Here is a 16,901-nt window from a genome sequence, read left to right on the forward strand (position 1 = left end):
TCAGGAGGCTGAGGCAGGAGAACTGCCTGAACCCAGGAGACGGAGGTTGCGGTGAGCCGAGATCGCGCCATTGCACTCCAGCCTGGGTAACAAGAGCAAAACTCTGTCTCAAAAAAACAAAACAAAACAAAACAAAACACAGAAACAAAACTCACTCCCACGAGTTCTTCCTTACATCTCTCTACACTCTGTCTTTTCCTGTTTTCTACTTGTACCACTGATATCCTCTCTGCTTAAAAGTGCTGCTTGAAAGTAACTTCAAGCTTAAATAATCCTGTTTCTTTAGCAGTCAAACTTGAATCATGATATTTTGTTTCTTTCTACTTTCCATCTGCTATAGACTGAATGTTTGCATCCCCTCAAAATTCATACATTGAAATTATAATCCCCATTGTGCTGGTATTAGGAGATGGGACCAGCCAGGTGCGGTGGCTCACACCTGTAGTCCCAGCACTTTGGGAGGCCGAGGCAAGCGGATCACAAGGTCAAGAGATGGAGACCAGCCTGGCCAACATGGTAAAATCCCATCTCTACCAAAAATACAAAAATTAGCCAGATGTGGTTGTGCGCGCCTGTAGTCCCAGCTCCTCGGGAGGCTGAGGCAGGAGAATCGCTTGAACCCAGGAGGTGGAGGTTGCTGTTAGCTGAGATCGCAGTACTGCGCTCCAGCCTGGAGACAGAGCAAGACTCTGTCTCAAAAAAAAAAAAGGAGATGGGACCCATGGGTGTTAATTAGGTCATATTAGGTCTAATGAGGTGGAGTCCTTAGGATGGGATTAGTGCCCTTAAAAGGAGAGCCACCAGTCCCTCTGCCTTGTGAAGCTATAAACAGAAGACAGCTGTCTATTAGCTCAGAAGAGTGACCTGATGAGACACCAGATCTGCCAGTACCTTGATCTTGGACTTCCCAGCCTCCAGAACAGTGAGAAACAAATTTCTATTGTTAAGCGCCCCCAGTCTATGGTATCATGTTATAACAGCTGAGCTAAGACACCATCATTACAACTCTCTTATAATGCTAGTTACTTATCCAGTCCTTCCTAGGGGTCAGGCCTTTTACTTTCATTATCTGTAAGCCTCAAAACAACCTCTTATAGGAAATTGACACTCAACCAGATTTCATTACTTGCCTGGAACACATGGCTAGAAAGTAGCAGAGTCAGGCTTTGGCCCTTCAGTCTGCCCAAATTCTGCAAAGTGGACCCCTTCCCCCACACAATATGTCTCCCAGCCCCCTAACTGTGAGTTATTTCCCACTCCGCTCTTGCCCTTGCCGCGGAACCAGTGAATTTCAATCAGGAGACTGCGTCCCTTGGTTTCCTCTCTATTAATAAATGTTTGATTGATTCTAAATGAGCTGTCACTATGCCTTGGTGTGGGAATTACGAGCAGCTCCACAAGCAGATTGTAAGGCGACAGCCACGTGACCCAAGCTGTTACTGTGACGGCAGCTGTGGAGGAAGAGTATTTAATTATGGTGATGGGAGGAAGGGGATCAACGGGTCCGAGGGAAAGGCTTGGTTGCTCCTGGCCTTATCAACTCTTCAGGATTAAGAAACTGGTCTTTGTTCTGTCTCTTCATATCCTTTTGATTTTTAAAATAGAAATGTGAGTCAAAGTTCCTTACTGCATTTAAAATCTGCACTAGTTTTGTTCTCTGGTTCTCTTCGGCAATAGGAGTGATAAAGTGTGACCTATCACCTTTGAAACTCCTGCCTGAGGAGCTTGACTCAGATCTGCAGGAATAAAAGGTTTAAATGGTTCTGTTTTTTTCCCTGAGCCCAGGAGTTCGAGGCTGCAGTGAGCCATGGTTACACCACTGTACTCCAGCCTGGCAACAGAGTGAAACCCCCGTTTCAAATATATGTATAAAAGGTTCTCCATCCGCAGGCGAGCACAGCCCTGTGCAAAGGGCAAGACTCTGAGGGAAGCAGCAGGCTGGACTTCAGCTCCATTCAGCCCGTAGGTTGGGTGCCCCCATAACCACAGGGCCCATCTCCCATAGACACAGCAAACCTATCTAAGGCTAGGCACATTTTAATCAGTTAGGATTCATTAACGGTTATTAGTATTACTGTATGTCCACAAAGTCCTGAATAAACAGAGACACCAAAAGGAATTAAGGTTTTGTATCATTATCAATGAAGGGATGTTGCTGCCTCCTCGGCTTGTATTCGGTTTCCGAGTGCCATGGGTGCTAAGTTTCTTAAGTCTGGTCTAGTAATAAGAGTCAGGGCAGGAGAAAGCGGTACTGATACAAGTGGCTGAGGTCAGGGAGCTATCACCGAGATGCCATATTTCCCAATGTTTGGGTCTGTTGGAGAAGCAAACGTGGGTAGAGGACAAAGTTTGAGATCTGGGGACAGAAAAACTGGATTCCAGCCCTAGTTCCTGTGACCATGGGCCAGGCCTTTCACTCATCTTAAAAATGCGGGTTACCATCACTTTCCTATCTATGTTAGAGGGCTTTGAGGCTTGCACAAGATAATTTCTGAAAAAGTACTGTGAATTCTGTGAGACAATATTTATATGGAAATTGCTGTTTCTCTTCTAATGTATTTGCTAGGTTTGCTGAAACAAGGAGGTGAGGTTTTGGACTGTGAGCGTCCTAGGGGTAAGGATGTAAGCTTCATCTTTTTTTTTCAAATTGGTACCCTTCTGTGCTATGTGTGCCTGGCAGTGTGCCAAGCACTCTTGCCTGACACCTGCTGGTCATGGATGGAACTGTAGGGTCAGGGTACATGGGGACTGCCTTCCCCAGCCTTCAGCTGATACTTGATGGTCTCTAAGCGTGCATTTTGGAGTGTTCTCTTCCCACCGGTTGGAGGAGATTACCGTTGTATTTCTTGTTTGGCCAGAGAGGTTCACACTTGTTGAAACCTATGACTATTTGTCATACCCAACATCCAGATTGGATGCGAATTCCCAAAATAACCGTCTGGCAAACCCACCTGAGCTCTCAAAACTTTTTCTCTGTTCTCCACCATAATCTCCTTATGTATTCACAAGGTTGAGCCATCACCACACATTCCCCCAGGAAAAATAGCAATTCAGTTACAGAAAGAGTGAATTAATAGTCCATTTTCATAAAGTGGGGCTGCGTCCAGCACTGAGACACTAAGAATCTATGACTTCAGCTTTTTCTCCTGAAGCACTTTTCTAAAATGCACAACTGGGCACAGTTCCACTGGGAAACTAAATAAATCAGGAAAACACAGTGGCCTGTGAGATGCCGAGAATTTAGAATCCAAGATAGCTTCAACTTTGATTTGTCCTTCTTTTTCCTAATTGATGTTCTCTTTAGTTTCCATGAATTTGTGAAACACATATTTATGGTTGAACCCATCAGTTTTTTCTGTAGAGCAGGAAAAGTAAGTTTTGTTTTTTTTACTTAACAAAATAAAATAAAAGCCTGGAGATGTTAAGCAATTTGCTTAAAGTCTCAAAGGACACATGTCTCAAATGTGCTTATCAATAAAACGTGTGGGTCAGTGGGTGAGTTGGAAGTCAGCAAATGCTGAACTTTCTTTCACTGCTTTCAATGCTGGAACAAGTAAATGGGATGACACTGTCTAGTGTTAAGAAAAACAAATGGACAGGGCACAGTAGACCACATCTGTAATCCCAGCACTTTGGGAGGTTGAAGCAGGAGCATTGCTTGAGCCCAGGAGGTCAAGACCAGCCTGGGCAACATGGCAAAATCTGCCTCTATAAAAAATTTTAAAAATTCACCAGGTGTGTGGTGTACACCACCATACCTGTAATCCCAGCTGCTCCAGAGGGTGAGGCTGGAGGATTGCTTGAGCCCAGGAGGTTGGGGTTGCAGCGAGCTGTGTTTGCACCACTGTGCTCCAGCTTGGGCTACAGAGTGAGATTCTGTCTTAAACAACAAACAAGAAAAGGCAACTTATTCTAAGAGCCGGATCTAGCATTCTCTCATGAGGCGGAAGTAGCTCCTGGGACATGCGAGTATGATTAGAGATGCTGATTTCAGCTTTAGTTTTGCAATAGAAGAAATATTAACCATCTTGCTTAGTTTCAAAAGGAATTCTCTCGTAAAATAGAAGAGTTGCAACTGAATCCTCATGTAGAATATTCAGGTGTGTACAGGAATGTGATGATGACATCGCTCTTTTTCACAAGAGTCTTGGTATGGAAAACAATGAAGTGGGAACAAGAGTTAAGTCAGAAGGAAACTGGGAGAAAGCCTTCAAACAAGTAGTTTGGTGGCCTGTAACTCCTGCCGCTTGAAAAAAATCTGCCTTTCACTTGACTCTTTTCATTTGAACTTCATTGTATGGACAGCACACAGTGCACTTGTTTGGCACCTGCCGCACCCAGAACAAGCTTTAACATGAGCTGGAGCGACTCAGAGAAGCCTCCCTGGTGAACCCCACCTGGCTCTGGGCACTCCAACTTCACACATTCCCACGGAAGGCACTGTGCTCACACAGGGCCTGAGCTTGGCCCAGCACTGGAACTGTGTTATAGGAAAGATTGCTGGGCCTTGCGTATTTCATAATAACTAAACATCTTCGCGTTAGTTTCTGGACCAGCAGTTCTCAACTGAGGGCAATTTGGCCCGCTAGAGGACATCTGGCAATGTCTGGAGACATTTTTGGTGGTACAATTAGGGGTGCTACTGGCACCTACTGGTATCTAGTGAGTAGAGGCCGTGGAGGCTGCTAAACAAACTTTCTTGCAAAGAACAGCCCCCCACAACAAGAATGATTTGGCCCAAAAATGTTAATAGTGCCATGTTTGGGAAACCCTGCTCTGGACCAATTCAGTTTTTTTATAGAGACAATATCCTGCTATGTATCCCAGGCTGGTCTTGAACTCCTGGCCCCAGGTAATCCTCCCTCCTTGGCCTCCCACAGTGCTAGGATTATAGACATGAACTACTGCATCTGGCCCAATTCTTTTTTTTTTTTTTTTTTTTTTTTTTTTGAGACAGAGTTTCACTCATGTTACCCAGGCTGGAGTGCAATGGTGCGATCTCGGCTCACCGCAACCTCCGCCTCCTGGGTTCAGGCAATTCTCCTGCCTCAGCCTCCTGAGTAGCTAGCTGGGATTACAGGCACGCGCCACCATGCCCAGCTAATTTTTTGTATTTTTAGTAGAGACGGGGTTTCACCGTGTTGACCAGGATGGTCTCGATCTCTTGACCTCGTGATCCACTCGCCTTGGCCTCCCAAAGTGCTGGGGATTACAGGCTTGAGCCACCGCGCCCGGCCCCAATTCTTTTCTAAAGCAAGCAAAGTATAGTAGGATTATAGCGAAGCTTGGACCACACTGCTTTTAGCCTTATGAAAGAGGATCTGCCAAACTGTATTATAATAATACTGCCATGTTACCACCCACCACAGAAACTAGGCAACATATAACAATAAACTTTTGCTCATGAGTCCAGAGTCAGCTGGGCAGTTCCGCTAAACTGGGCCAGGCTTGGCTAACCCTGCTGGAGCTCACTTAGGTCTCTGCAGTGTGGTCGTTTGGCCTGGGCACTGGCTGCTATATTGTGAGTTGACTCAATGGTGGGTGGACTGTTGGTTGACATGGCACGGGTGACTGGATCACGTGGTCCGTCATCACCCAACCGGCTCACCCAGGTTTTTCACGTCTGTGACGACGTTCAAGAGAAAGAAAGTAGAAACACGAGAGGCCTCTGGAGGCCTGGGCTTGGCACTGGCATGGTATCACTTCCACTGTACTAAAGGATAAAGGAAGTTTCGAGATTCAAGGCCTGGAGGAATTGACTGTATCTTTTCATGAGAAGAGCTGCAAAGTCAATTACAACAGGCAAGGATACAGGGAGGAGTGAAGAATTGTGGAAATGTTTGCACTCAATCTACCATACCCTTCTCCTCCAATCCTAACTTACACTTATGCTTCAAAATTCACTCGACCATTACCCCCTCCAGGAAGCCTGGTCTAACTTCCACTCTCCTCCTGTTGACTTCCAAGCTGATGTCTCTCATAGCATCCCTCACACTGTGTCGCAATCATGGGCACAGCCATTCGCCTGCCCACACTAGACTCCATGCCATCCTGAGGGCAGGGGCCATGAATGCATGAATAAGTGAATATGTGTTCTTAATGTTTTGTAAATCTGGCTGTAGAGGAGAACGGGCTTGGATCCTAGAGGGAGAATGCCTCCGTTCAAATTCTACTTTTGCCTTTTACCAGGACAAGCCAACCAAGTAAATAAATAATCTCTCTCTTCCTCTGTACAATGGGAAGAATAACAGTCCATACTCCAGAGGCTTAGAGGGGTGATTGGCACATAGGAATCTTGTGTTCTGGCAGCGTCTGTTACTATGAACGCCTCTTTCTCCATTTCAATCTGGCACCTGGTTTGTAGAGACCTGTGACTTCATTCATTAATTCTTGCATTTAACAAGTATCTGTAGAGTCCTTACTCACTAGACACAGCCCTCCTTGCTTCTCACACAGTAAGAGAATCACACCTGTCACCCACTGACTGACTCCTCAGCGTTTGAAGTCATTTTTATCTATGGCAGGTTTTGCATTCTGTTCAGTCATTAGAAGAGATTATTGTTTCCCTCTGTAGAGGCGACACTGCCAGGGAGTCTCCATGCTCCCAGGGAGAGGAGTCCTATACGTCTTTCCCTTCCAGGCCTGACTCATCAGGGAGACGCTGCCTAGGCTATGAATTCCTATAGATCACAGAGACAATGAAGAGAACTGTGTAAGAAGGAGATTTTAGCAAGCTCAAGAACTGAATTCGGTGTGTTGCTGTAACATTTTGGGAACTGTTAAAATAAGATACATGTACGATTTCAGACAGATTTTTAAATGGCAGCATAAAATAGCTGCTTCTGCCGTAGACTGGTTTTTGTGGGTTTTATAACCAGAAAAAATTAGAAGATGGCTCATGAATAATACACTGACTCAGTTCTGGGAGTTGCAATGCCCCTCACAGTGTGACTGTGTCTACTGCTTTTAATATCCTGCAAATTGACCGGGTGTCTCTCACTTAGCAGGTCTCAGCAGAAATGGAATCTGGCAGGGGGGTGGCATCACCAGCTTCTTCCAGTTTCCAAGTTCCAAGTCAGATGACTCTTGCTTGGCCTTAAAATTGTTCTCTTTCTTAGAGGTTTCAGGTTAGAAACCTGACTCGTCTGAAACACTTGCAGGAGACTGTAGGTGTCTGGTGCAAGCTGGATTGCACAAGTAGAGATTTGGAAAAACTCAGCCTAAAGTGGATTTGCATTTCGATGGCCCATCTCAAGGAATTTGCTGTAACATTATTGCTGCCAAACCCCTGTGTCCATATTAATTTTTTAAGTCTCTAAAATACTTTTTATATTACACAATCAGAAGAATATAATTTAGCATTGATTATACTGGCTTTGAAAGTATATTTGAACATTTCCATGTGAGTTAGTCTTGCTTTCAAAACAGGGATTTCGATTTTTGAGTACAAGGCCACGTCTTAGGTTTATATCATTTCCACCGCAATCCCTAGCACCAAGCTGGACAGATATCACTTGATACCTACATGTCAGTTGTTACAAACAGGGAGCTCACAAACTTGTTTAGTTTAGCTATTATTTTTTGTTTGATTTGGTACCAGTGCAAAGTGATAACAGGCAATATAATTAGATAGATATTACCCTGGGTCATAATATAAGCAGCCTAGCATGGGATGGTGCCTCTGTATGTTTACATGGCCTTCCCTAGGAATTTGGGTTTATGCCAGGGCTCAAAGCTCATTTGCTTGGAGTTTTCTTTCCATTACTCATTCCCTAAGACCTGCTCTTACTCCAAGGTACAATGCTAGTTCCATCTTCCCTATGAAATCTTCCTGACGTGGCTCTTCTAAGAGTCCCCCTCTCCTGAGCACATCCAGCACCTACCCTCAGCGTGCTTTATTTGACGGCTAATACCTGCGCTCAGTGTTTTTGTTCCGTGGGCATTTGTCCTTTTGTCCTCCTGGTCACTTAAGTTGTAGATCTTTTTTGAGCAGGCTGTTAGTTAATATAGCTTTGTAGCCTCCTGGCGACCTGTACAGAGTAGGTGATAAATATGCATTTGTAGGCAAGTAAGATTGATGCTACGAGAGACAGTCGTTTATCATGGGCACTTTCCTGGAAGGACTAGGCCAGTCTTAAGGCCACACTGCTCTTGCCCAAATCTCCATTTAGCATGGATTACAGATATCTCTTTAGTCTTTATCCTCATATCCTTTATCATCATTTAAGATGGCACAAGCCTCCAAACCTTGACTCTTTCCCTGCATTCTCTCCAAAAGACTTTGTTTAGCGTCTGTCTGCATTTTCCTTAGCTAACTGTTTTTCTGAATTCGTTCAATTGCGGGAGACAGACTGCAGCAAGAACAGTATTAGACACATCTAGTAGTGTCATGTCTCTTAGCAGATAATTATTCAGCACCTATTCTGTACATTGCACTGAGTAACACCACTGGCAATTTATGACTTCTCTTCTGGGAGCTTTCAGTCCAGTTGGAGAAATCCTAACACACATGCAAAATACATACATAATTCCAGACACGATGAATGGTACTTAAATGTCAGTAAGTGCTACAAACTCCAAGGAGGGAGATGTCTCTGAAGAGTTGGGGAAAGTTTAAGGAGAAAACAGAGCTATTTTGGGCCTGGAGCATCAGTGGAATTTGTAGAGGTACAAAGGAGCAGGGAAGAGGCACCGTCAGGAGGGGGGAGACTTGAAGCCGCAGGGTCACAGGTAACCTGACACTTACTGTTATGTCCATGGACAATCTATGCAAACGTCTGGTGCACAAGAGGTGAAAAATAATTACTTGTTTGTTTTATAGAAACTGTCAAAAGTGGTCAAAACATGGGGAGAGGGCAGCCTAGTGTGGATTTAGAGGGAGTGATGGAATATGTGGCGAAGTGTCAGGTTCCACTCACCTGCAACTGTGGGTGGATTAGTCCTGCACTTGGGAGGATTCAATGTCTGGATAAGGATTTGTGCTTCAAGCAATAGACTGGGATGCAGAGGGCAGCACTCATGATGTTCTTGCAGCTTTTGGTAGTTTCTAATTTGGAAAGTCCACATGCTGAGGCACCGGAAGCAGTGGGAGGCAGGAGAGGACCGAGTCTCCACTCATTACACTCATGTGGTGAGGTTTTTGTCTTCAGCGATTTAGGAAATACTTATGTAAAAGTAACACTTCTAAAATAAGAACATCTCGAAATACTGAAATATAAATCTAAAAGGATCTGAATCAGAAATACAAAATTTAAAATACTGAAAATTCACAAGAACCCTGCCTCCTCCTCTTCTGCAGTGTTCAGAGTCAGCAATACTGAGCAATTTTCCTGCCCTGATCCATTCAACTATTTGATATTCCAGAAACCCTGCATGACAGTGATTCTGCAATTTTGCCAAGTCGGAAATCAATTATGGGCAAAAGTACTGATTAACCGCTGAAGTTTTGTCTGGCTCATCAGCTCTTAAGTAAATAATGCATTTTCTACATGCAGCTGTTGTTCAGGGTGGCTGGGGAGGGGTGTTTGTGGAGGGACACGCCAGAGGTGCTCTGTTCTTGTTCTCAGAGTTAGACTTAATAAATGTCATCATTTTCTTGCACGGAAGTGAATGGATAATAAGGCATTTTGGTGAAGGGAGGCAGGGTGGGTGGTGTTGAGAAAGAGAACAGAGAGAAGCATTTTACAAATTGGATGCATTCTACTATTTTAATTTATTATCATTAATCCTAAACAATATCTCAGAACTATGGTTGTAGATCAGAGGAAAATAACTATCTTACTTTAACTTTGTTCAAGTTAGAAAAAAGTAACCAACGGGCCCAAATAGCATGAAAGATCACGAAGCAAAAAATAGAAAAAATATACCCTATCATCAAAAGGTGCATTTGAGTTGAAGTCTCTGTTGAAAAACGGTTAATTAGCATGAAGAATCTAGCAGGGTTATAAAGGCTTTTCACACCCAGTTGGTTCAGCTGTCTCAGATGTTTCTACGGCCAAGAAGCTCCTACAATTCCCAGCTTGGTCCCCTTTGTAGAAGGCCAAGTCTTCTTAACCTGGGAATAAATAAAACTGAATGGATGCTTACCCCCTTGTGATATTGTTGTATGACACTTAACATACTTTGAAGACCAGGGAAATGACCCTATCGAAGAATAACAGATATATCCACTTGAAACATATCACTGTCTTTTAGAACCAACCCAAATGCCCGTCAATGATAGACTGGATAAAGAAAATGTGGCACATATACACCATGGAATACTATGTAGCCATAAAAAAGGATGAGTTCATGTCCTTTGCAGGGACATGGTTAATGCTGGGAACCATCATTCTCAGCAAACTGATGCAAGAACAGAAAACCAAACACTGCACGTTCTCTCTCATAAGTAGGTGTTGAACAATGAGAACACAGGGACACAGGGAGGGGAACATCATACACTAGGGCCTGTCGGGGAGTGGGGGTCTAGGGATAGCAGGGGGTGGGGACATAGGGGAGGGATAGCATTAGGAGAAATACCTAATGTAGATGATGGGGTGATGGATGCAGCACACCATCATGGCACGTGTATACCTATGTAACAAACTCGCACACTCTGCACATGTACCCCAGAACTTAAAGTATAATAGTAATAGCTGGGCGCGGTGGCTCATGCCTCTAATCCCAGCACTTTAAGAGTCCAAGGCGGGCGGATCACGAGGTCAAGAGATCGAGACCATCCTGGCCAACATGGTGAAACCCTGTCTCTACTAAAAATACAAAAAATTAGCTGGGTGTGGTGGCGGGTGGCTGTAGTCCCAAGCCACCAGAGAGGCTGAGGCAGGAGAATCACTTGAACCCAGGAGGTAGAGGTTGCAGTAGATTGCAGTAAGCCAAGATCGTGCCACTGCACTGCAGCCTGGTGACAGAGCGAGACTCCGTCTCAAAATAAAATTTAAATTTAAATTTAAAAACGTATAATAATAATAAAAAGAAACATATCGGTGTCTTAACTCTTCAATATAGTTTGTGTCACTCCAAGAGATTCTGAGACGACTCTATACATCCAGTTTTATCTTGGATGGACTTGGGTATGGATTATCGTAAACAAGATTTGAAAACAAGACTTGATATCTTTCATTAAAGCCACAGTCTCAGCTGGATTTATTAAGGGTCATTGTGCATCCAGCCTGTGCTGAGTACCGAAGACAAATAGTACACAATCCCTCCTCTTAAGGAATCGTAGCGAGCCATCAGACAGACACACGGAAGTAAATGCAATCTCGAGGCGGCCTGTGTTTATTGCGGCACCACGGCACTAAATGAGCGGTGCTGTCAGTGTCATTGGGTTCTAAGTAGGAGGATCTGTAGTGTCTCGGGCACAGCAAGGATGCCAACTTCCCTGGAGTTGAGGCCTTTCTTAGAGGAGTAAAAGGGGATAACGTTGGGGAGGTGGTTTGCAGCTGAATGTGGAGGACATTGATAGACAGCATAACTTTAGCTCTGCAGGTAACTAAAACCCAGGAAGACTTTGAGCTGGGGCATCAAATTTGCCTCTGATTTGGGAAGAAAAGCCTGGTAGCAGCGTGTCGGGCGAGTCAGTTAGCGGCAACAAAGCCATCAGATGGGCTGGAATCGCTTGGACGGCAGCTGGCAGACGATACGCCAGGACAGGAGCAGAAAGAGACCCGTGAGAGAGACCGTGAAGAAAGGAGTGAATCTTCGTGACAGGCTTCCTTCCCTTTGGACTGTGGTTACCATAATTATTAGTATGTCTATCTTACTACTCTGATTAAATCACAAATTTCTTGTAGGTAATTCTTGGTTTGCATAGAGGAGGCTCTGTTGGTTGAATTAAATTGTGTGTAACGTAATACGTTGAAATTAGATTTTTTTTCACACTATTGCTAATAATGTAAATCTGTTTAATTGTTCTCCAAGACCTACCAACTATATGAGTGTTTGTTAGATACTGAGATTGCTTTATGTAAAAGGTATGTTTCCTGATAATGCCTTACTTTGAAGAGAAACTTCCCCTGCCCACACATAAACAAACACACACACAAACCCAAAAAACAAAACAGAACAAAAAAATCTCAGAATCAAAATGCTTCCTGTTTGACTAATAAAACAGAAAGGAAACACTTAAGGAAGCAAACACCTGCATTTTGAGGCAGAAACCTGAAAGCTGTGAGGCGTGTTAATCCCGGCCATTTAAGCCTTTCATCACATTTGTTTTTCCACTTTTTTGATTCATCATTTTAAAAGCCTGCAGCCTGGGGATTTCTGATCTGTAAAAAAAGTCTTGTAACCAACATCCCTAACCCTCTCTTATGCGAATACCTCTTCTCCTCAGAATGCAAAAATAGATACGACTTGCTGTTCTAAATAATGTATAATGTTCTCTTTGAGGCAGGACCTCTCGTTGCTCCTTCAGCTTAAACACTGGCTGGGCTTTCTGAGTCTGGGCTCTTCCAAGAGCTATATGTTTCCTGGGGCACCGGGGCAATCTCATAGCCACCTCCGATACCAATTGCGGCTATGAAGCTTCCCGATACTGCTTGCTTTTTCACTTTCTTTTAAAAACTGCTTATTTTTGGCCGGGCATGATGGCTCATGCCTGTAATCCCAGCACTTTGGGAGGCTGAGGTGGGTGCCTCAACCGAGGTCAGGGGTTCGAGACCAGCCTGGCCAACATGGTGAAACCCTGTCTCCACTAAAAATACAAAAATTAGCTGGATGTGGTGGCATGCACCTGTAATCCCAGCTACTCAGGAGACTGAGGCATGAGAATCACTTAAACCCAGGGGGCAGAGGTTGCAGTGAGCCGAGACTGCACCACTGCACTCCAGCCTGGGAGACAGGGCCAGACTCCGTCTCAAACAACAACAACAAAATCTGCTTATTTTATTCTTTTTTGTTCATTTCAGTTCATTGTCTTTTTATATGGGAGATAGAATGAATATGCAGCATGGACTTTGAAGCTGGATCAAATTCCATTTCTAACACTTTACTTGCTGGATAACCTCAGTCAAACGACCTCCAGCAGTCTTCGTTTTCTCATTTGAAAATGGAATAATGATACTGAATTGCAGAATTTGTGAAGACGAAATAAGAGGAGATAATAAATGCAAAACATCCAGTATAGGGTAGTGTTAATAAACGTTAGTTTCTTATTTGGTGGATATTTGTTTCTGAGCATTCTAGTGCAAAAGGGTAATGCAGTCAATAGAGAGGCCAATCCCTCTGTACTGTGTTATTAATAAACAGTATTTCTCAAAGTGTGGTCCCTCAACCAGCAGCATCAGCGTCACCAGGAACTTGTTAGACATGCAAATTCTCAGGCCCCCCCTAGTCCTACGGAAGGAAAAACTCCAGGGGAGGGGCCCAGCCCTTTGTGGTTTACCAGCCCTCCAAAAATTCTGATGTGCACTGAAGTCTGAGAACCCCTGATTCTAGATAAAGGTTAGCACAGGGTGTTTGTGGGTGTGGTGGGGTGTTAATCTAAAGGAGAGTAATTGCATTATTTAGATTTGGTCTTCGGTGTCTGGTTCTATTGTTTGTCCTTTTTCTTTGTCAAGCTAAGTCTTTGGGACCAGGGATGCAGAAGTAAATAGAGTTTGAATTTGGTGATCTGTTGAGATCTGAGGACTTGAAGCGGTCTAAATTCCAGCCTCAAATAGCATAGCTCTGGCGTTTTTATAATAGGCTTCTTTGTCTTTGGGGGCCTTTGGCTTTGGGAGTGGGATGGGGAGGCTAAGATGGCAGCAGGACCAGATGGTACCCTCTATCCAGATGGTTTTCTTATTTAGAGACATCTCTACACCTTCCATTTTGGATTTTGTTTTTTGAGACTGGCTGCAGTGGTTTGATCACAGCGCACTGCAACCTTGACCTCTTGGACTAAAGCAAGCCTCCTGCCGCCTCAGCTTCCCTGAGCAGCAGGGACCACAGGAATGCACCACCATGCCCAGCTAATTTTTGTATTTTTAGTAGAGACAGGGTCTCGCTATACTGCCCAACTGGTCTTGAGCTCTCGGCCTCAAATAATCTGCCTGCCTTGGCCTCCCAAAGTGCTGGGTTTACAGGCATGAGCCACAATGCCCAGCCGGCACCTTCGATTTTTGGCTCTGAAACCAGACTTGGAGTTTTTCTTCCCTGTTTTATTTTTAATGCAATTTGTGACTTTAAATGGCTCACAAGGGCTTGGGTTTTGTGTGGGATGGGCAGGGAGGGAGGTCATCAAAGGATTGGCACTAAATGCTGTTGATCTTTTATGAGAGGTTTCTTCTGAACATAGGTCTCCAGTTCTGAGCTTTCAGTATGTTGGTGCATTTTGGGGTCAAAACGATAGCAAAACACACACATGAAGTAATCAATGGCTAAAAATCTCGGTTTTCGACTATATTCCAAATAGCTACATTCAGGTGCCGCGGCCACTCAATCTTGGCTGTTTGCTGTTGGTTAGATACCGCCCCCTTGTGGGCAGCAGGTCTCACTGGCTCCTCTTGGGAGCAGGGGCACCTGCAGCTCGATCAGCTCTAATTTCCTTGGGGTTATTGGTTAAATGACCATGCCTTGTCTTTCTTTTCTTTCTCCTGCCCTGAGCTTCTATCATCATTTGAATTTCCATCAACTCCACGCTTATCTTGGGAGATACAAACGTTAGAACTATCCAGCTGCAGCTGTGTGGTTGGGGGAGCCGTGGCCTCCGGTACCACTGATGGCATTCTGCAAATACATATGCCCCACCCACCCCATGATGAGTTATTTTTTTAAAGTTTAAAATTATGTAAGAAATATATTTATTGTAGAAAAATTAAAAAATTACAGCCACAAGCCTATCATTTACCAGATATTTTGTTATATTATTCTATTAATATACACCTCTCCCAATATTCCTACTGCCCACTTCTGTCTCAGCTTCCACTTTAATTCTATTCATTTATTCCAGGAACAAGAAAACAGAGAAGAGAGGAGGGGAATGGAGACCAGGCAGTGACAGAAAGTGAACAATGCTTTATTCCTTGGCCTTGCCTCACCGGGAATGGCTGCAGTTACCCTGAAATGAGACAGCAACTTCCTTGATTGCTCAGCCTAGTAATTTAAAGCACCAACTATGCCACATACTGCCTCTTCCTCCTTCTTCCCTGACCTCTTCTTTTTTTCTTTCTCTTTCTTTCTTTCTTCCTTTCTTTTTTCTCTTTCTTTTTTCCCTCCTTCCTTCCTTCCTTCCTTCCTTCCTTCCTCTCTCTCTTTCTTTTTCTTTTTTCTTTCTTTTTTTTTTTTTTTTTCTGAGATGGAGTTTTACTTTTGTCACCCAGGCTAGAGTGCAATGGCAACATCTCGGCTCACTGCAACCTCCACCTCCTGGGTTCAAGCCATTCTCCTCCCTCAGCCTCCCTTGGAGCTGGGATTATAGGCACCTAACACCACACCCAGGTAATTTTTGTATGTTTCGTAGAGATAGGGTTTCACCATGTTGGCCAGGCTGGTCTCGAACTCCTGACCTCAGGTGATCCACCTGCTTCAGCCTCCCAAAGTGCTGGGATTACAGGTGTGAGCCACTGCGCTGGGCCTTTCTCTCTATTTTTGATCCCTCCTTCAGGGTCAAATACTTCCTCCCCTTTTCCTTTAACAACCTTTTTTATTTTCAATGGAAGAGACAGAAAAAGATGGTGTCTAAGTATTATTGTCTGGGCTGAGAACATATTTTCCTGGATCTTGGCTGAGAACTCCTGGCCCAGCCTTTCTTGGGCCTATCCATAATTTTCCTGCTAACTAATAAAGCCTCTTACCTATTAGAGTTATTAACTGTAGGTCTGTCATTAAAGTTAAAAAATTTGCTAAATTTATTCATTCAACACCCTACTTAACACCTTCATGCATTCATTCAACAATCATTCAGCACTTCGGGTGTGTTATCAGGGGCTCTTCTAGATTCTGGAGATTCAGTGATTTACAACAGGACAGATGGGCTTTCTGCTTTTGCGGAGTTTAAGTGAAGAGGAAAGAGAAATGTGAAAGAAAGTAAATAGTTTCAGATTTTGGTGAGTTCTTTTTGTTGTTGTTTGTTTTGAGTCAAAGTCTCATTCTGTCGCCCACGGTGGAGTGCAGTGGCTCACTGCAGCCTCAACCTCCTGGGCTCAAGAGGTCCTCCCACCTCAGCCTCCTGAATAGCTGGGATTACAGGCATGCACCACCACACCTGGATCACTTTTTACATTTGTTTTTTGTAGAGACTGGGTCTCACTCTGTTGGCCTAGCTGGTCTCAAATTCCTGGGCTCAAGTGGTTCTCCTGCCTCAGCCTCCCAAAGTGCTGGGATGACAGGTGTGAACCACGGCACCCTGCAGGTAAGTGCTTTGAAACAAAGCAGGGTGACGGGGGAGGTTGTTCCTGTAGTTGAGGCTGTCGGGAAAGGCTGCTCTGAGTAGGTGGGATCCAAACCAGGACGAGGAATCAACATGTCAACCTGGGAAGAACCTTCAGACAGAAGCCAGAGCAAGGGCAAATACCCGGCAGTGCAAGTGAGCCTGCTGCACCGGGATCCAAATGCAGGCTGTTGATGCCTCAGCATAGAGAACGAGAGAGAAGCAATTAGCTGGGCATGGTGGCGGGCGCCTGTAGCCCCAGCTACGCAGGAGGCTGAGGCATGAGAATTGCTTGAACACGGGTGGTGGAGGTTGCAGTGAGCCGAGGTCGTGCCTCTGCCCTCCAGTCTGGGTGACAGAGTGAGACTTCATCTCAAAAACACCAAACAACCAAAAGGAGGGACAGTGGGAGGCTATGGGGTTAGAGAGGTAGTGAGGCGGTGATGAATTCAGTTCTAATCATAGATGAGATTGGAAACTAAGGATTTTATGGGCTTAACAGATGGCCTCATTTACATTATTCAAAGGGCATGCAGGAGGTTCTCTGGCA

This window comes from Cebus imitator, unplaced genomic scaffold (assembly GCF_001604975.1).
Source record: "Cebus imitator isolate Cc_AM_T3 unplaced genomic scaffold, Cebus_imitator-1.0 Scaffold28, whole genome shotgun sequence".
Classification (NCBI taxonomy): domain Eukaryota; kingdom Metazoa; phylum Chordata; class Mammalia; order Primates; family Cebidae; genus Cebus; species Cebus imitator.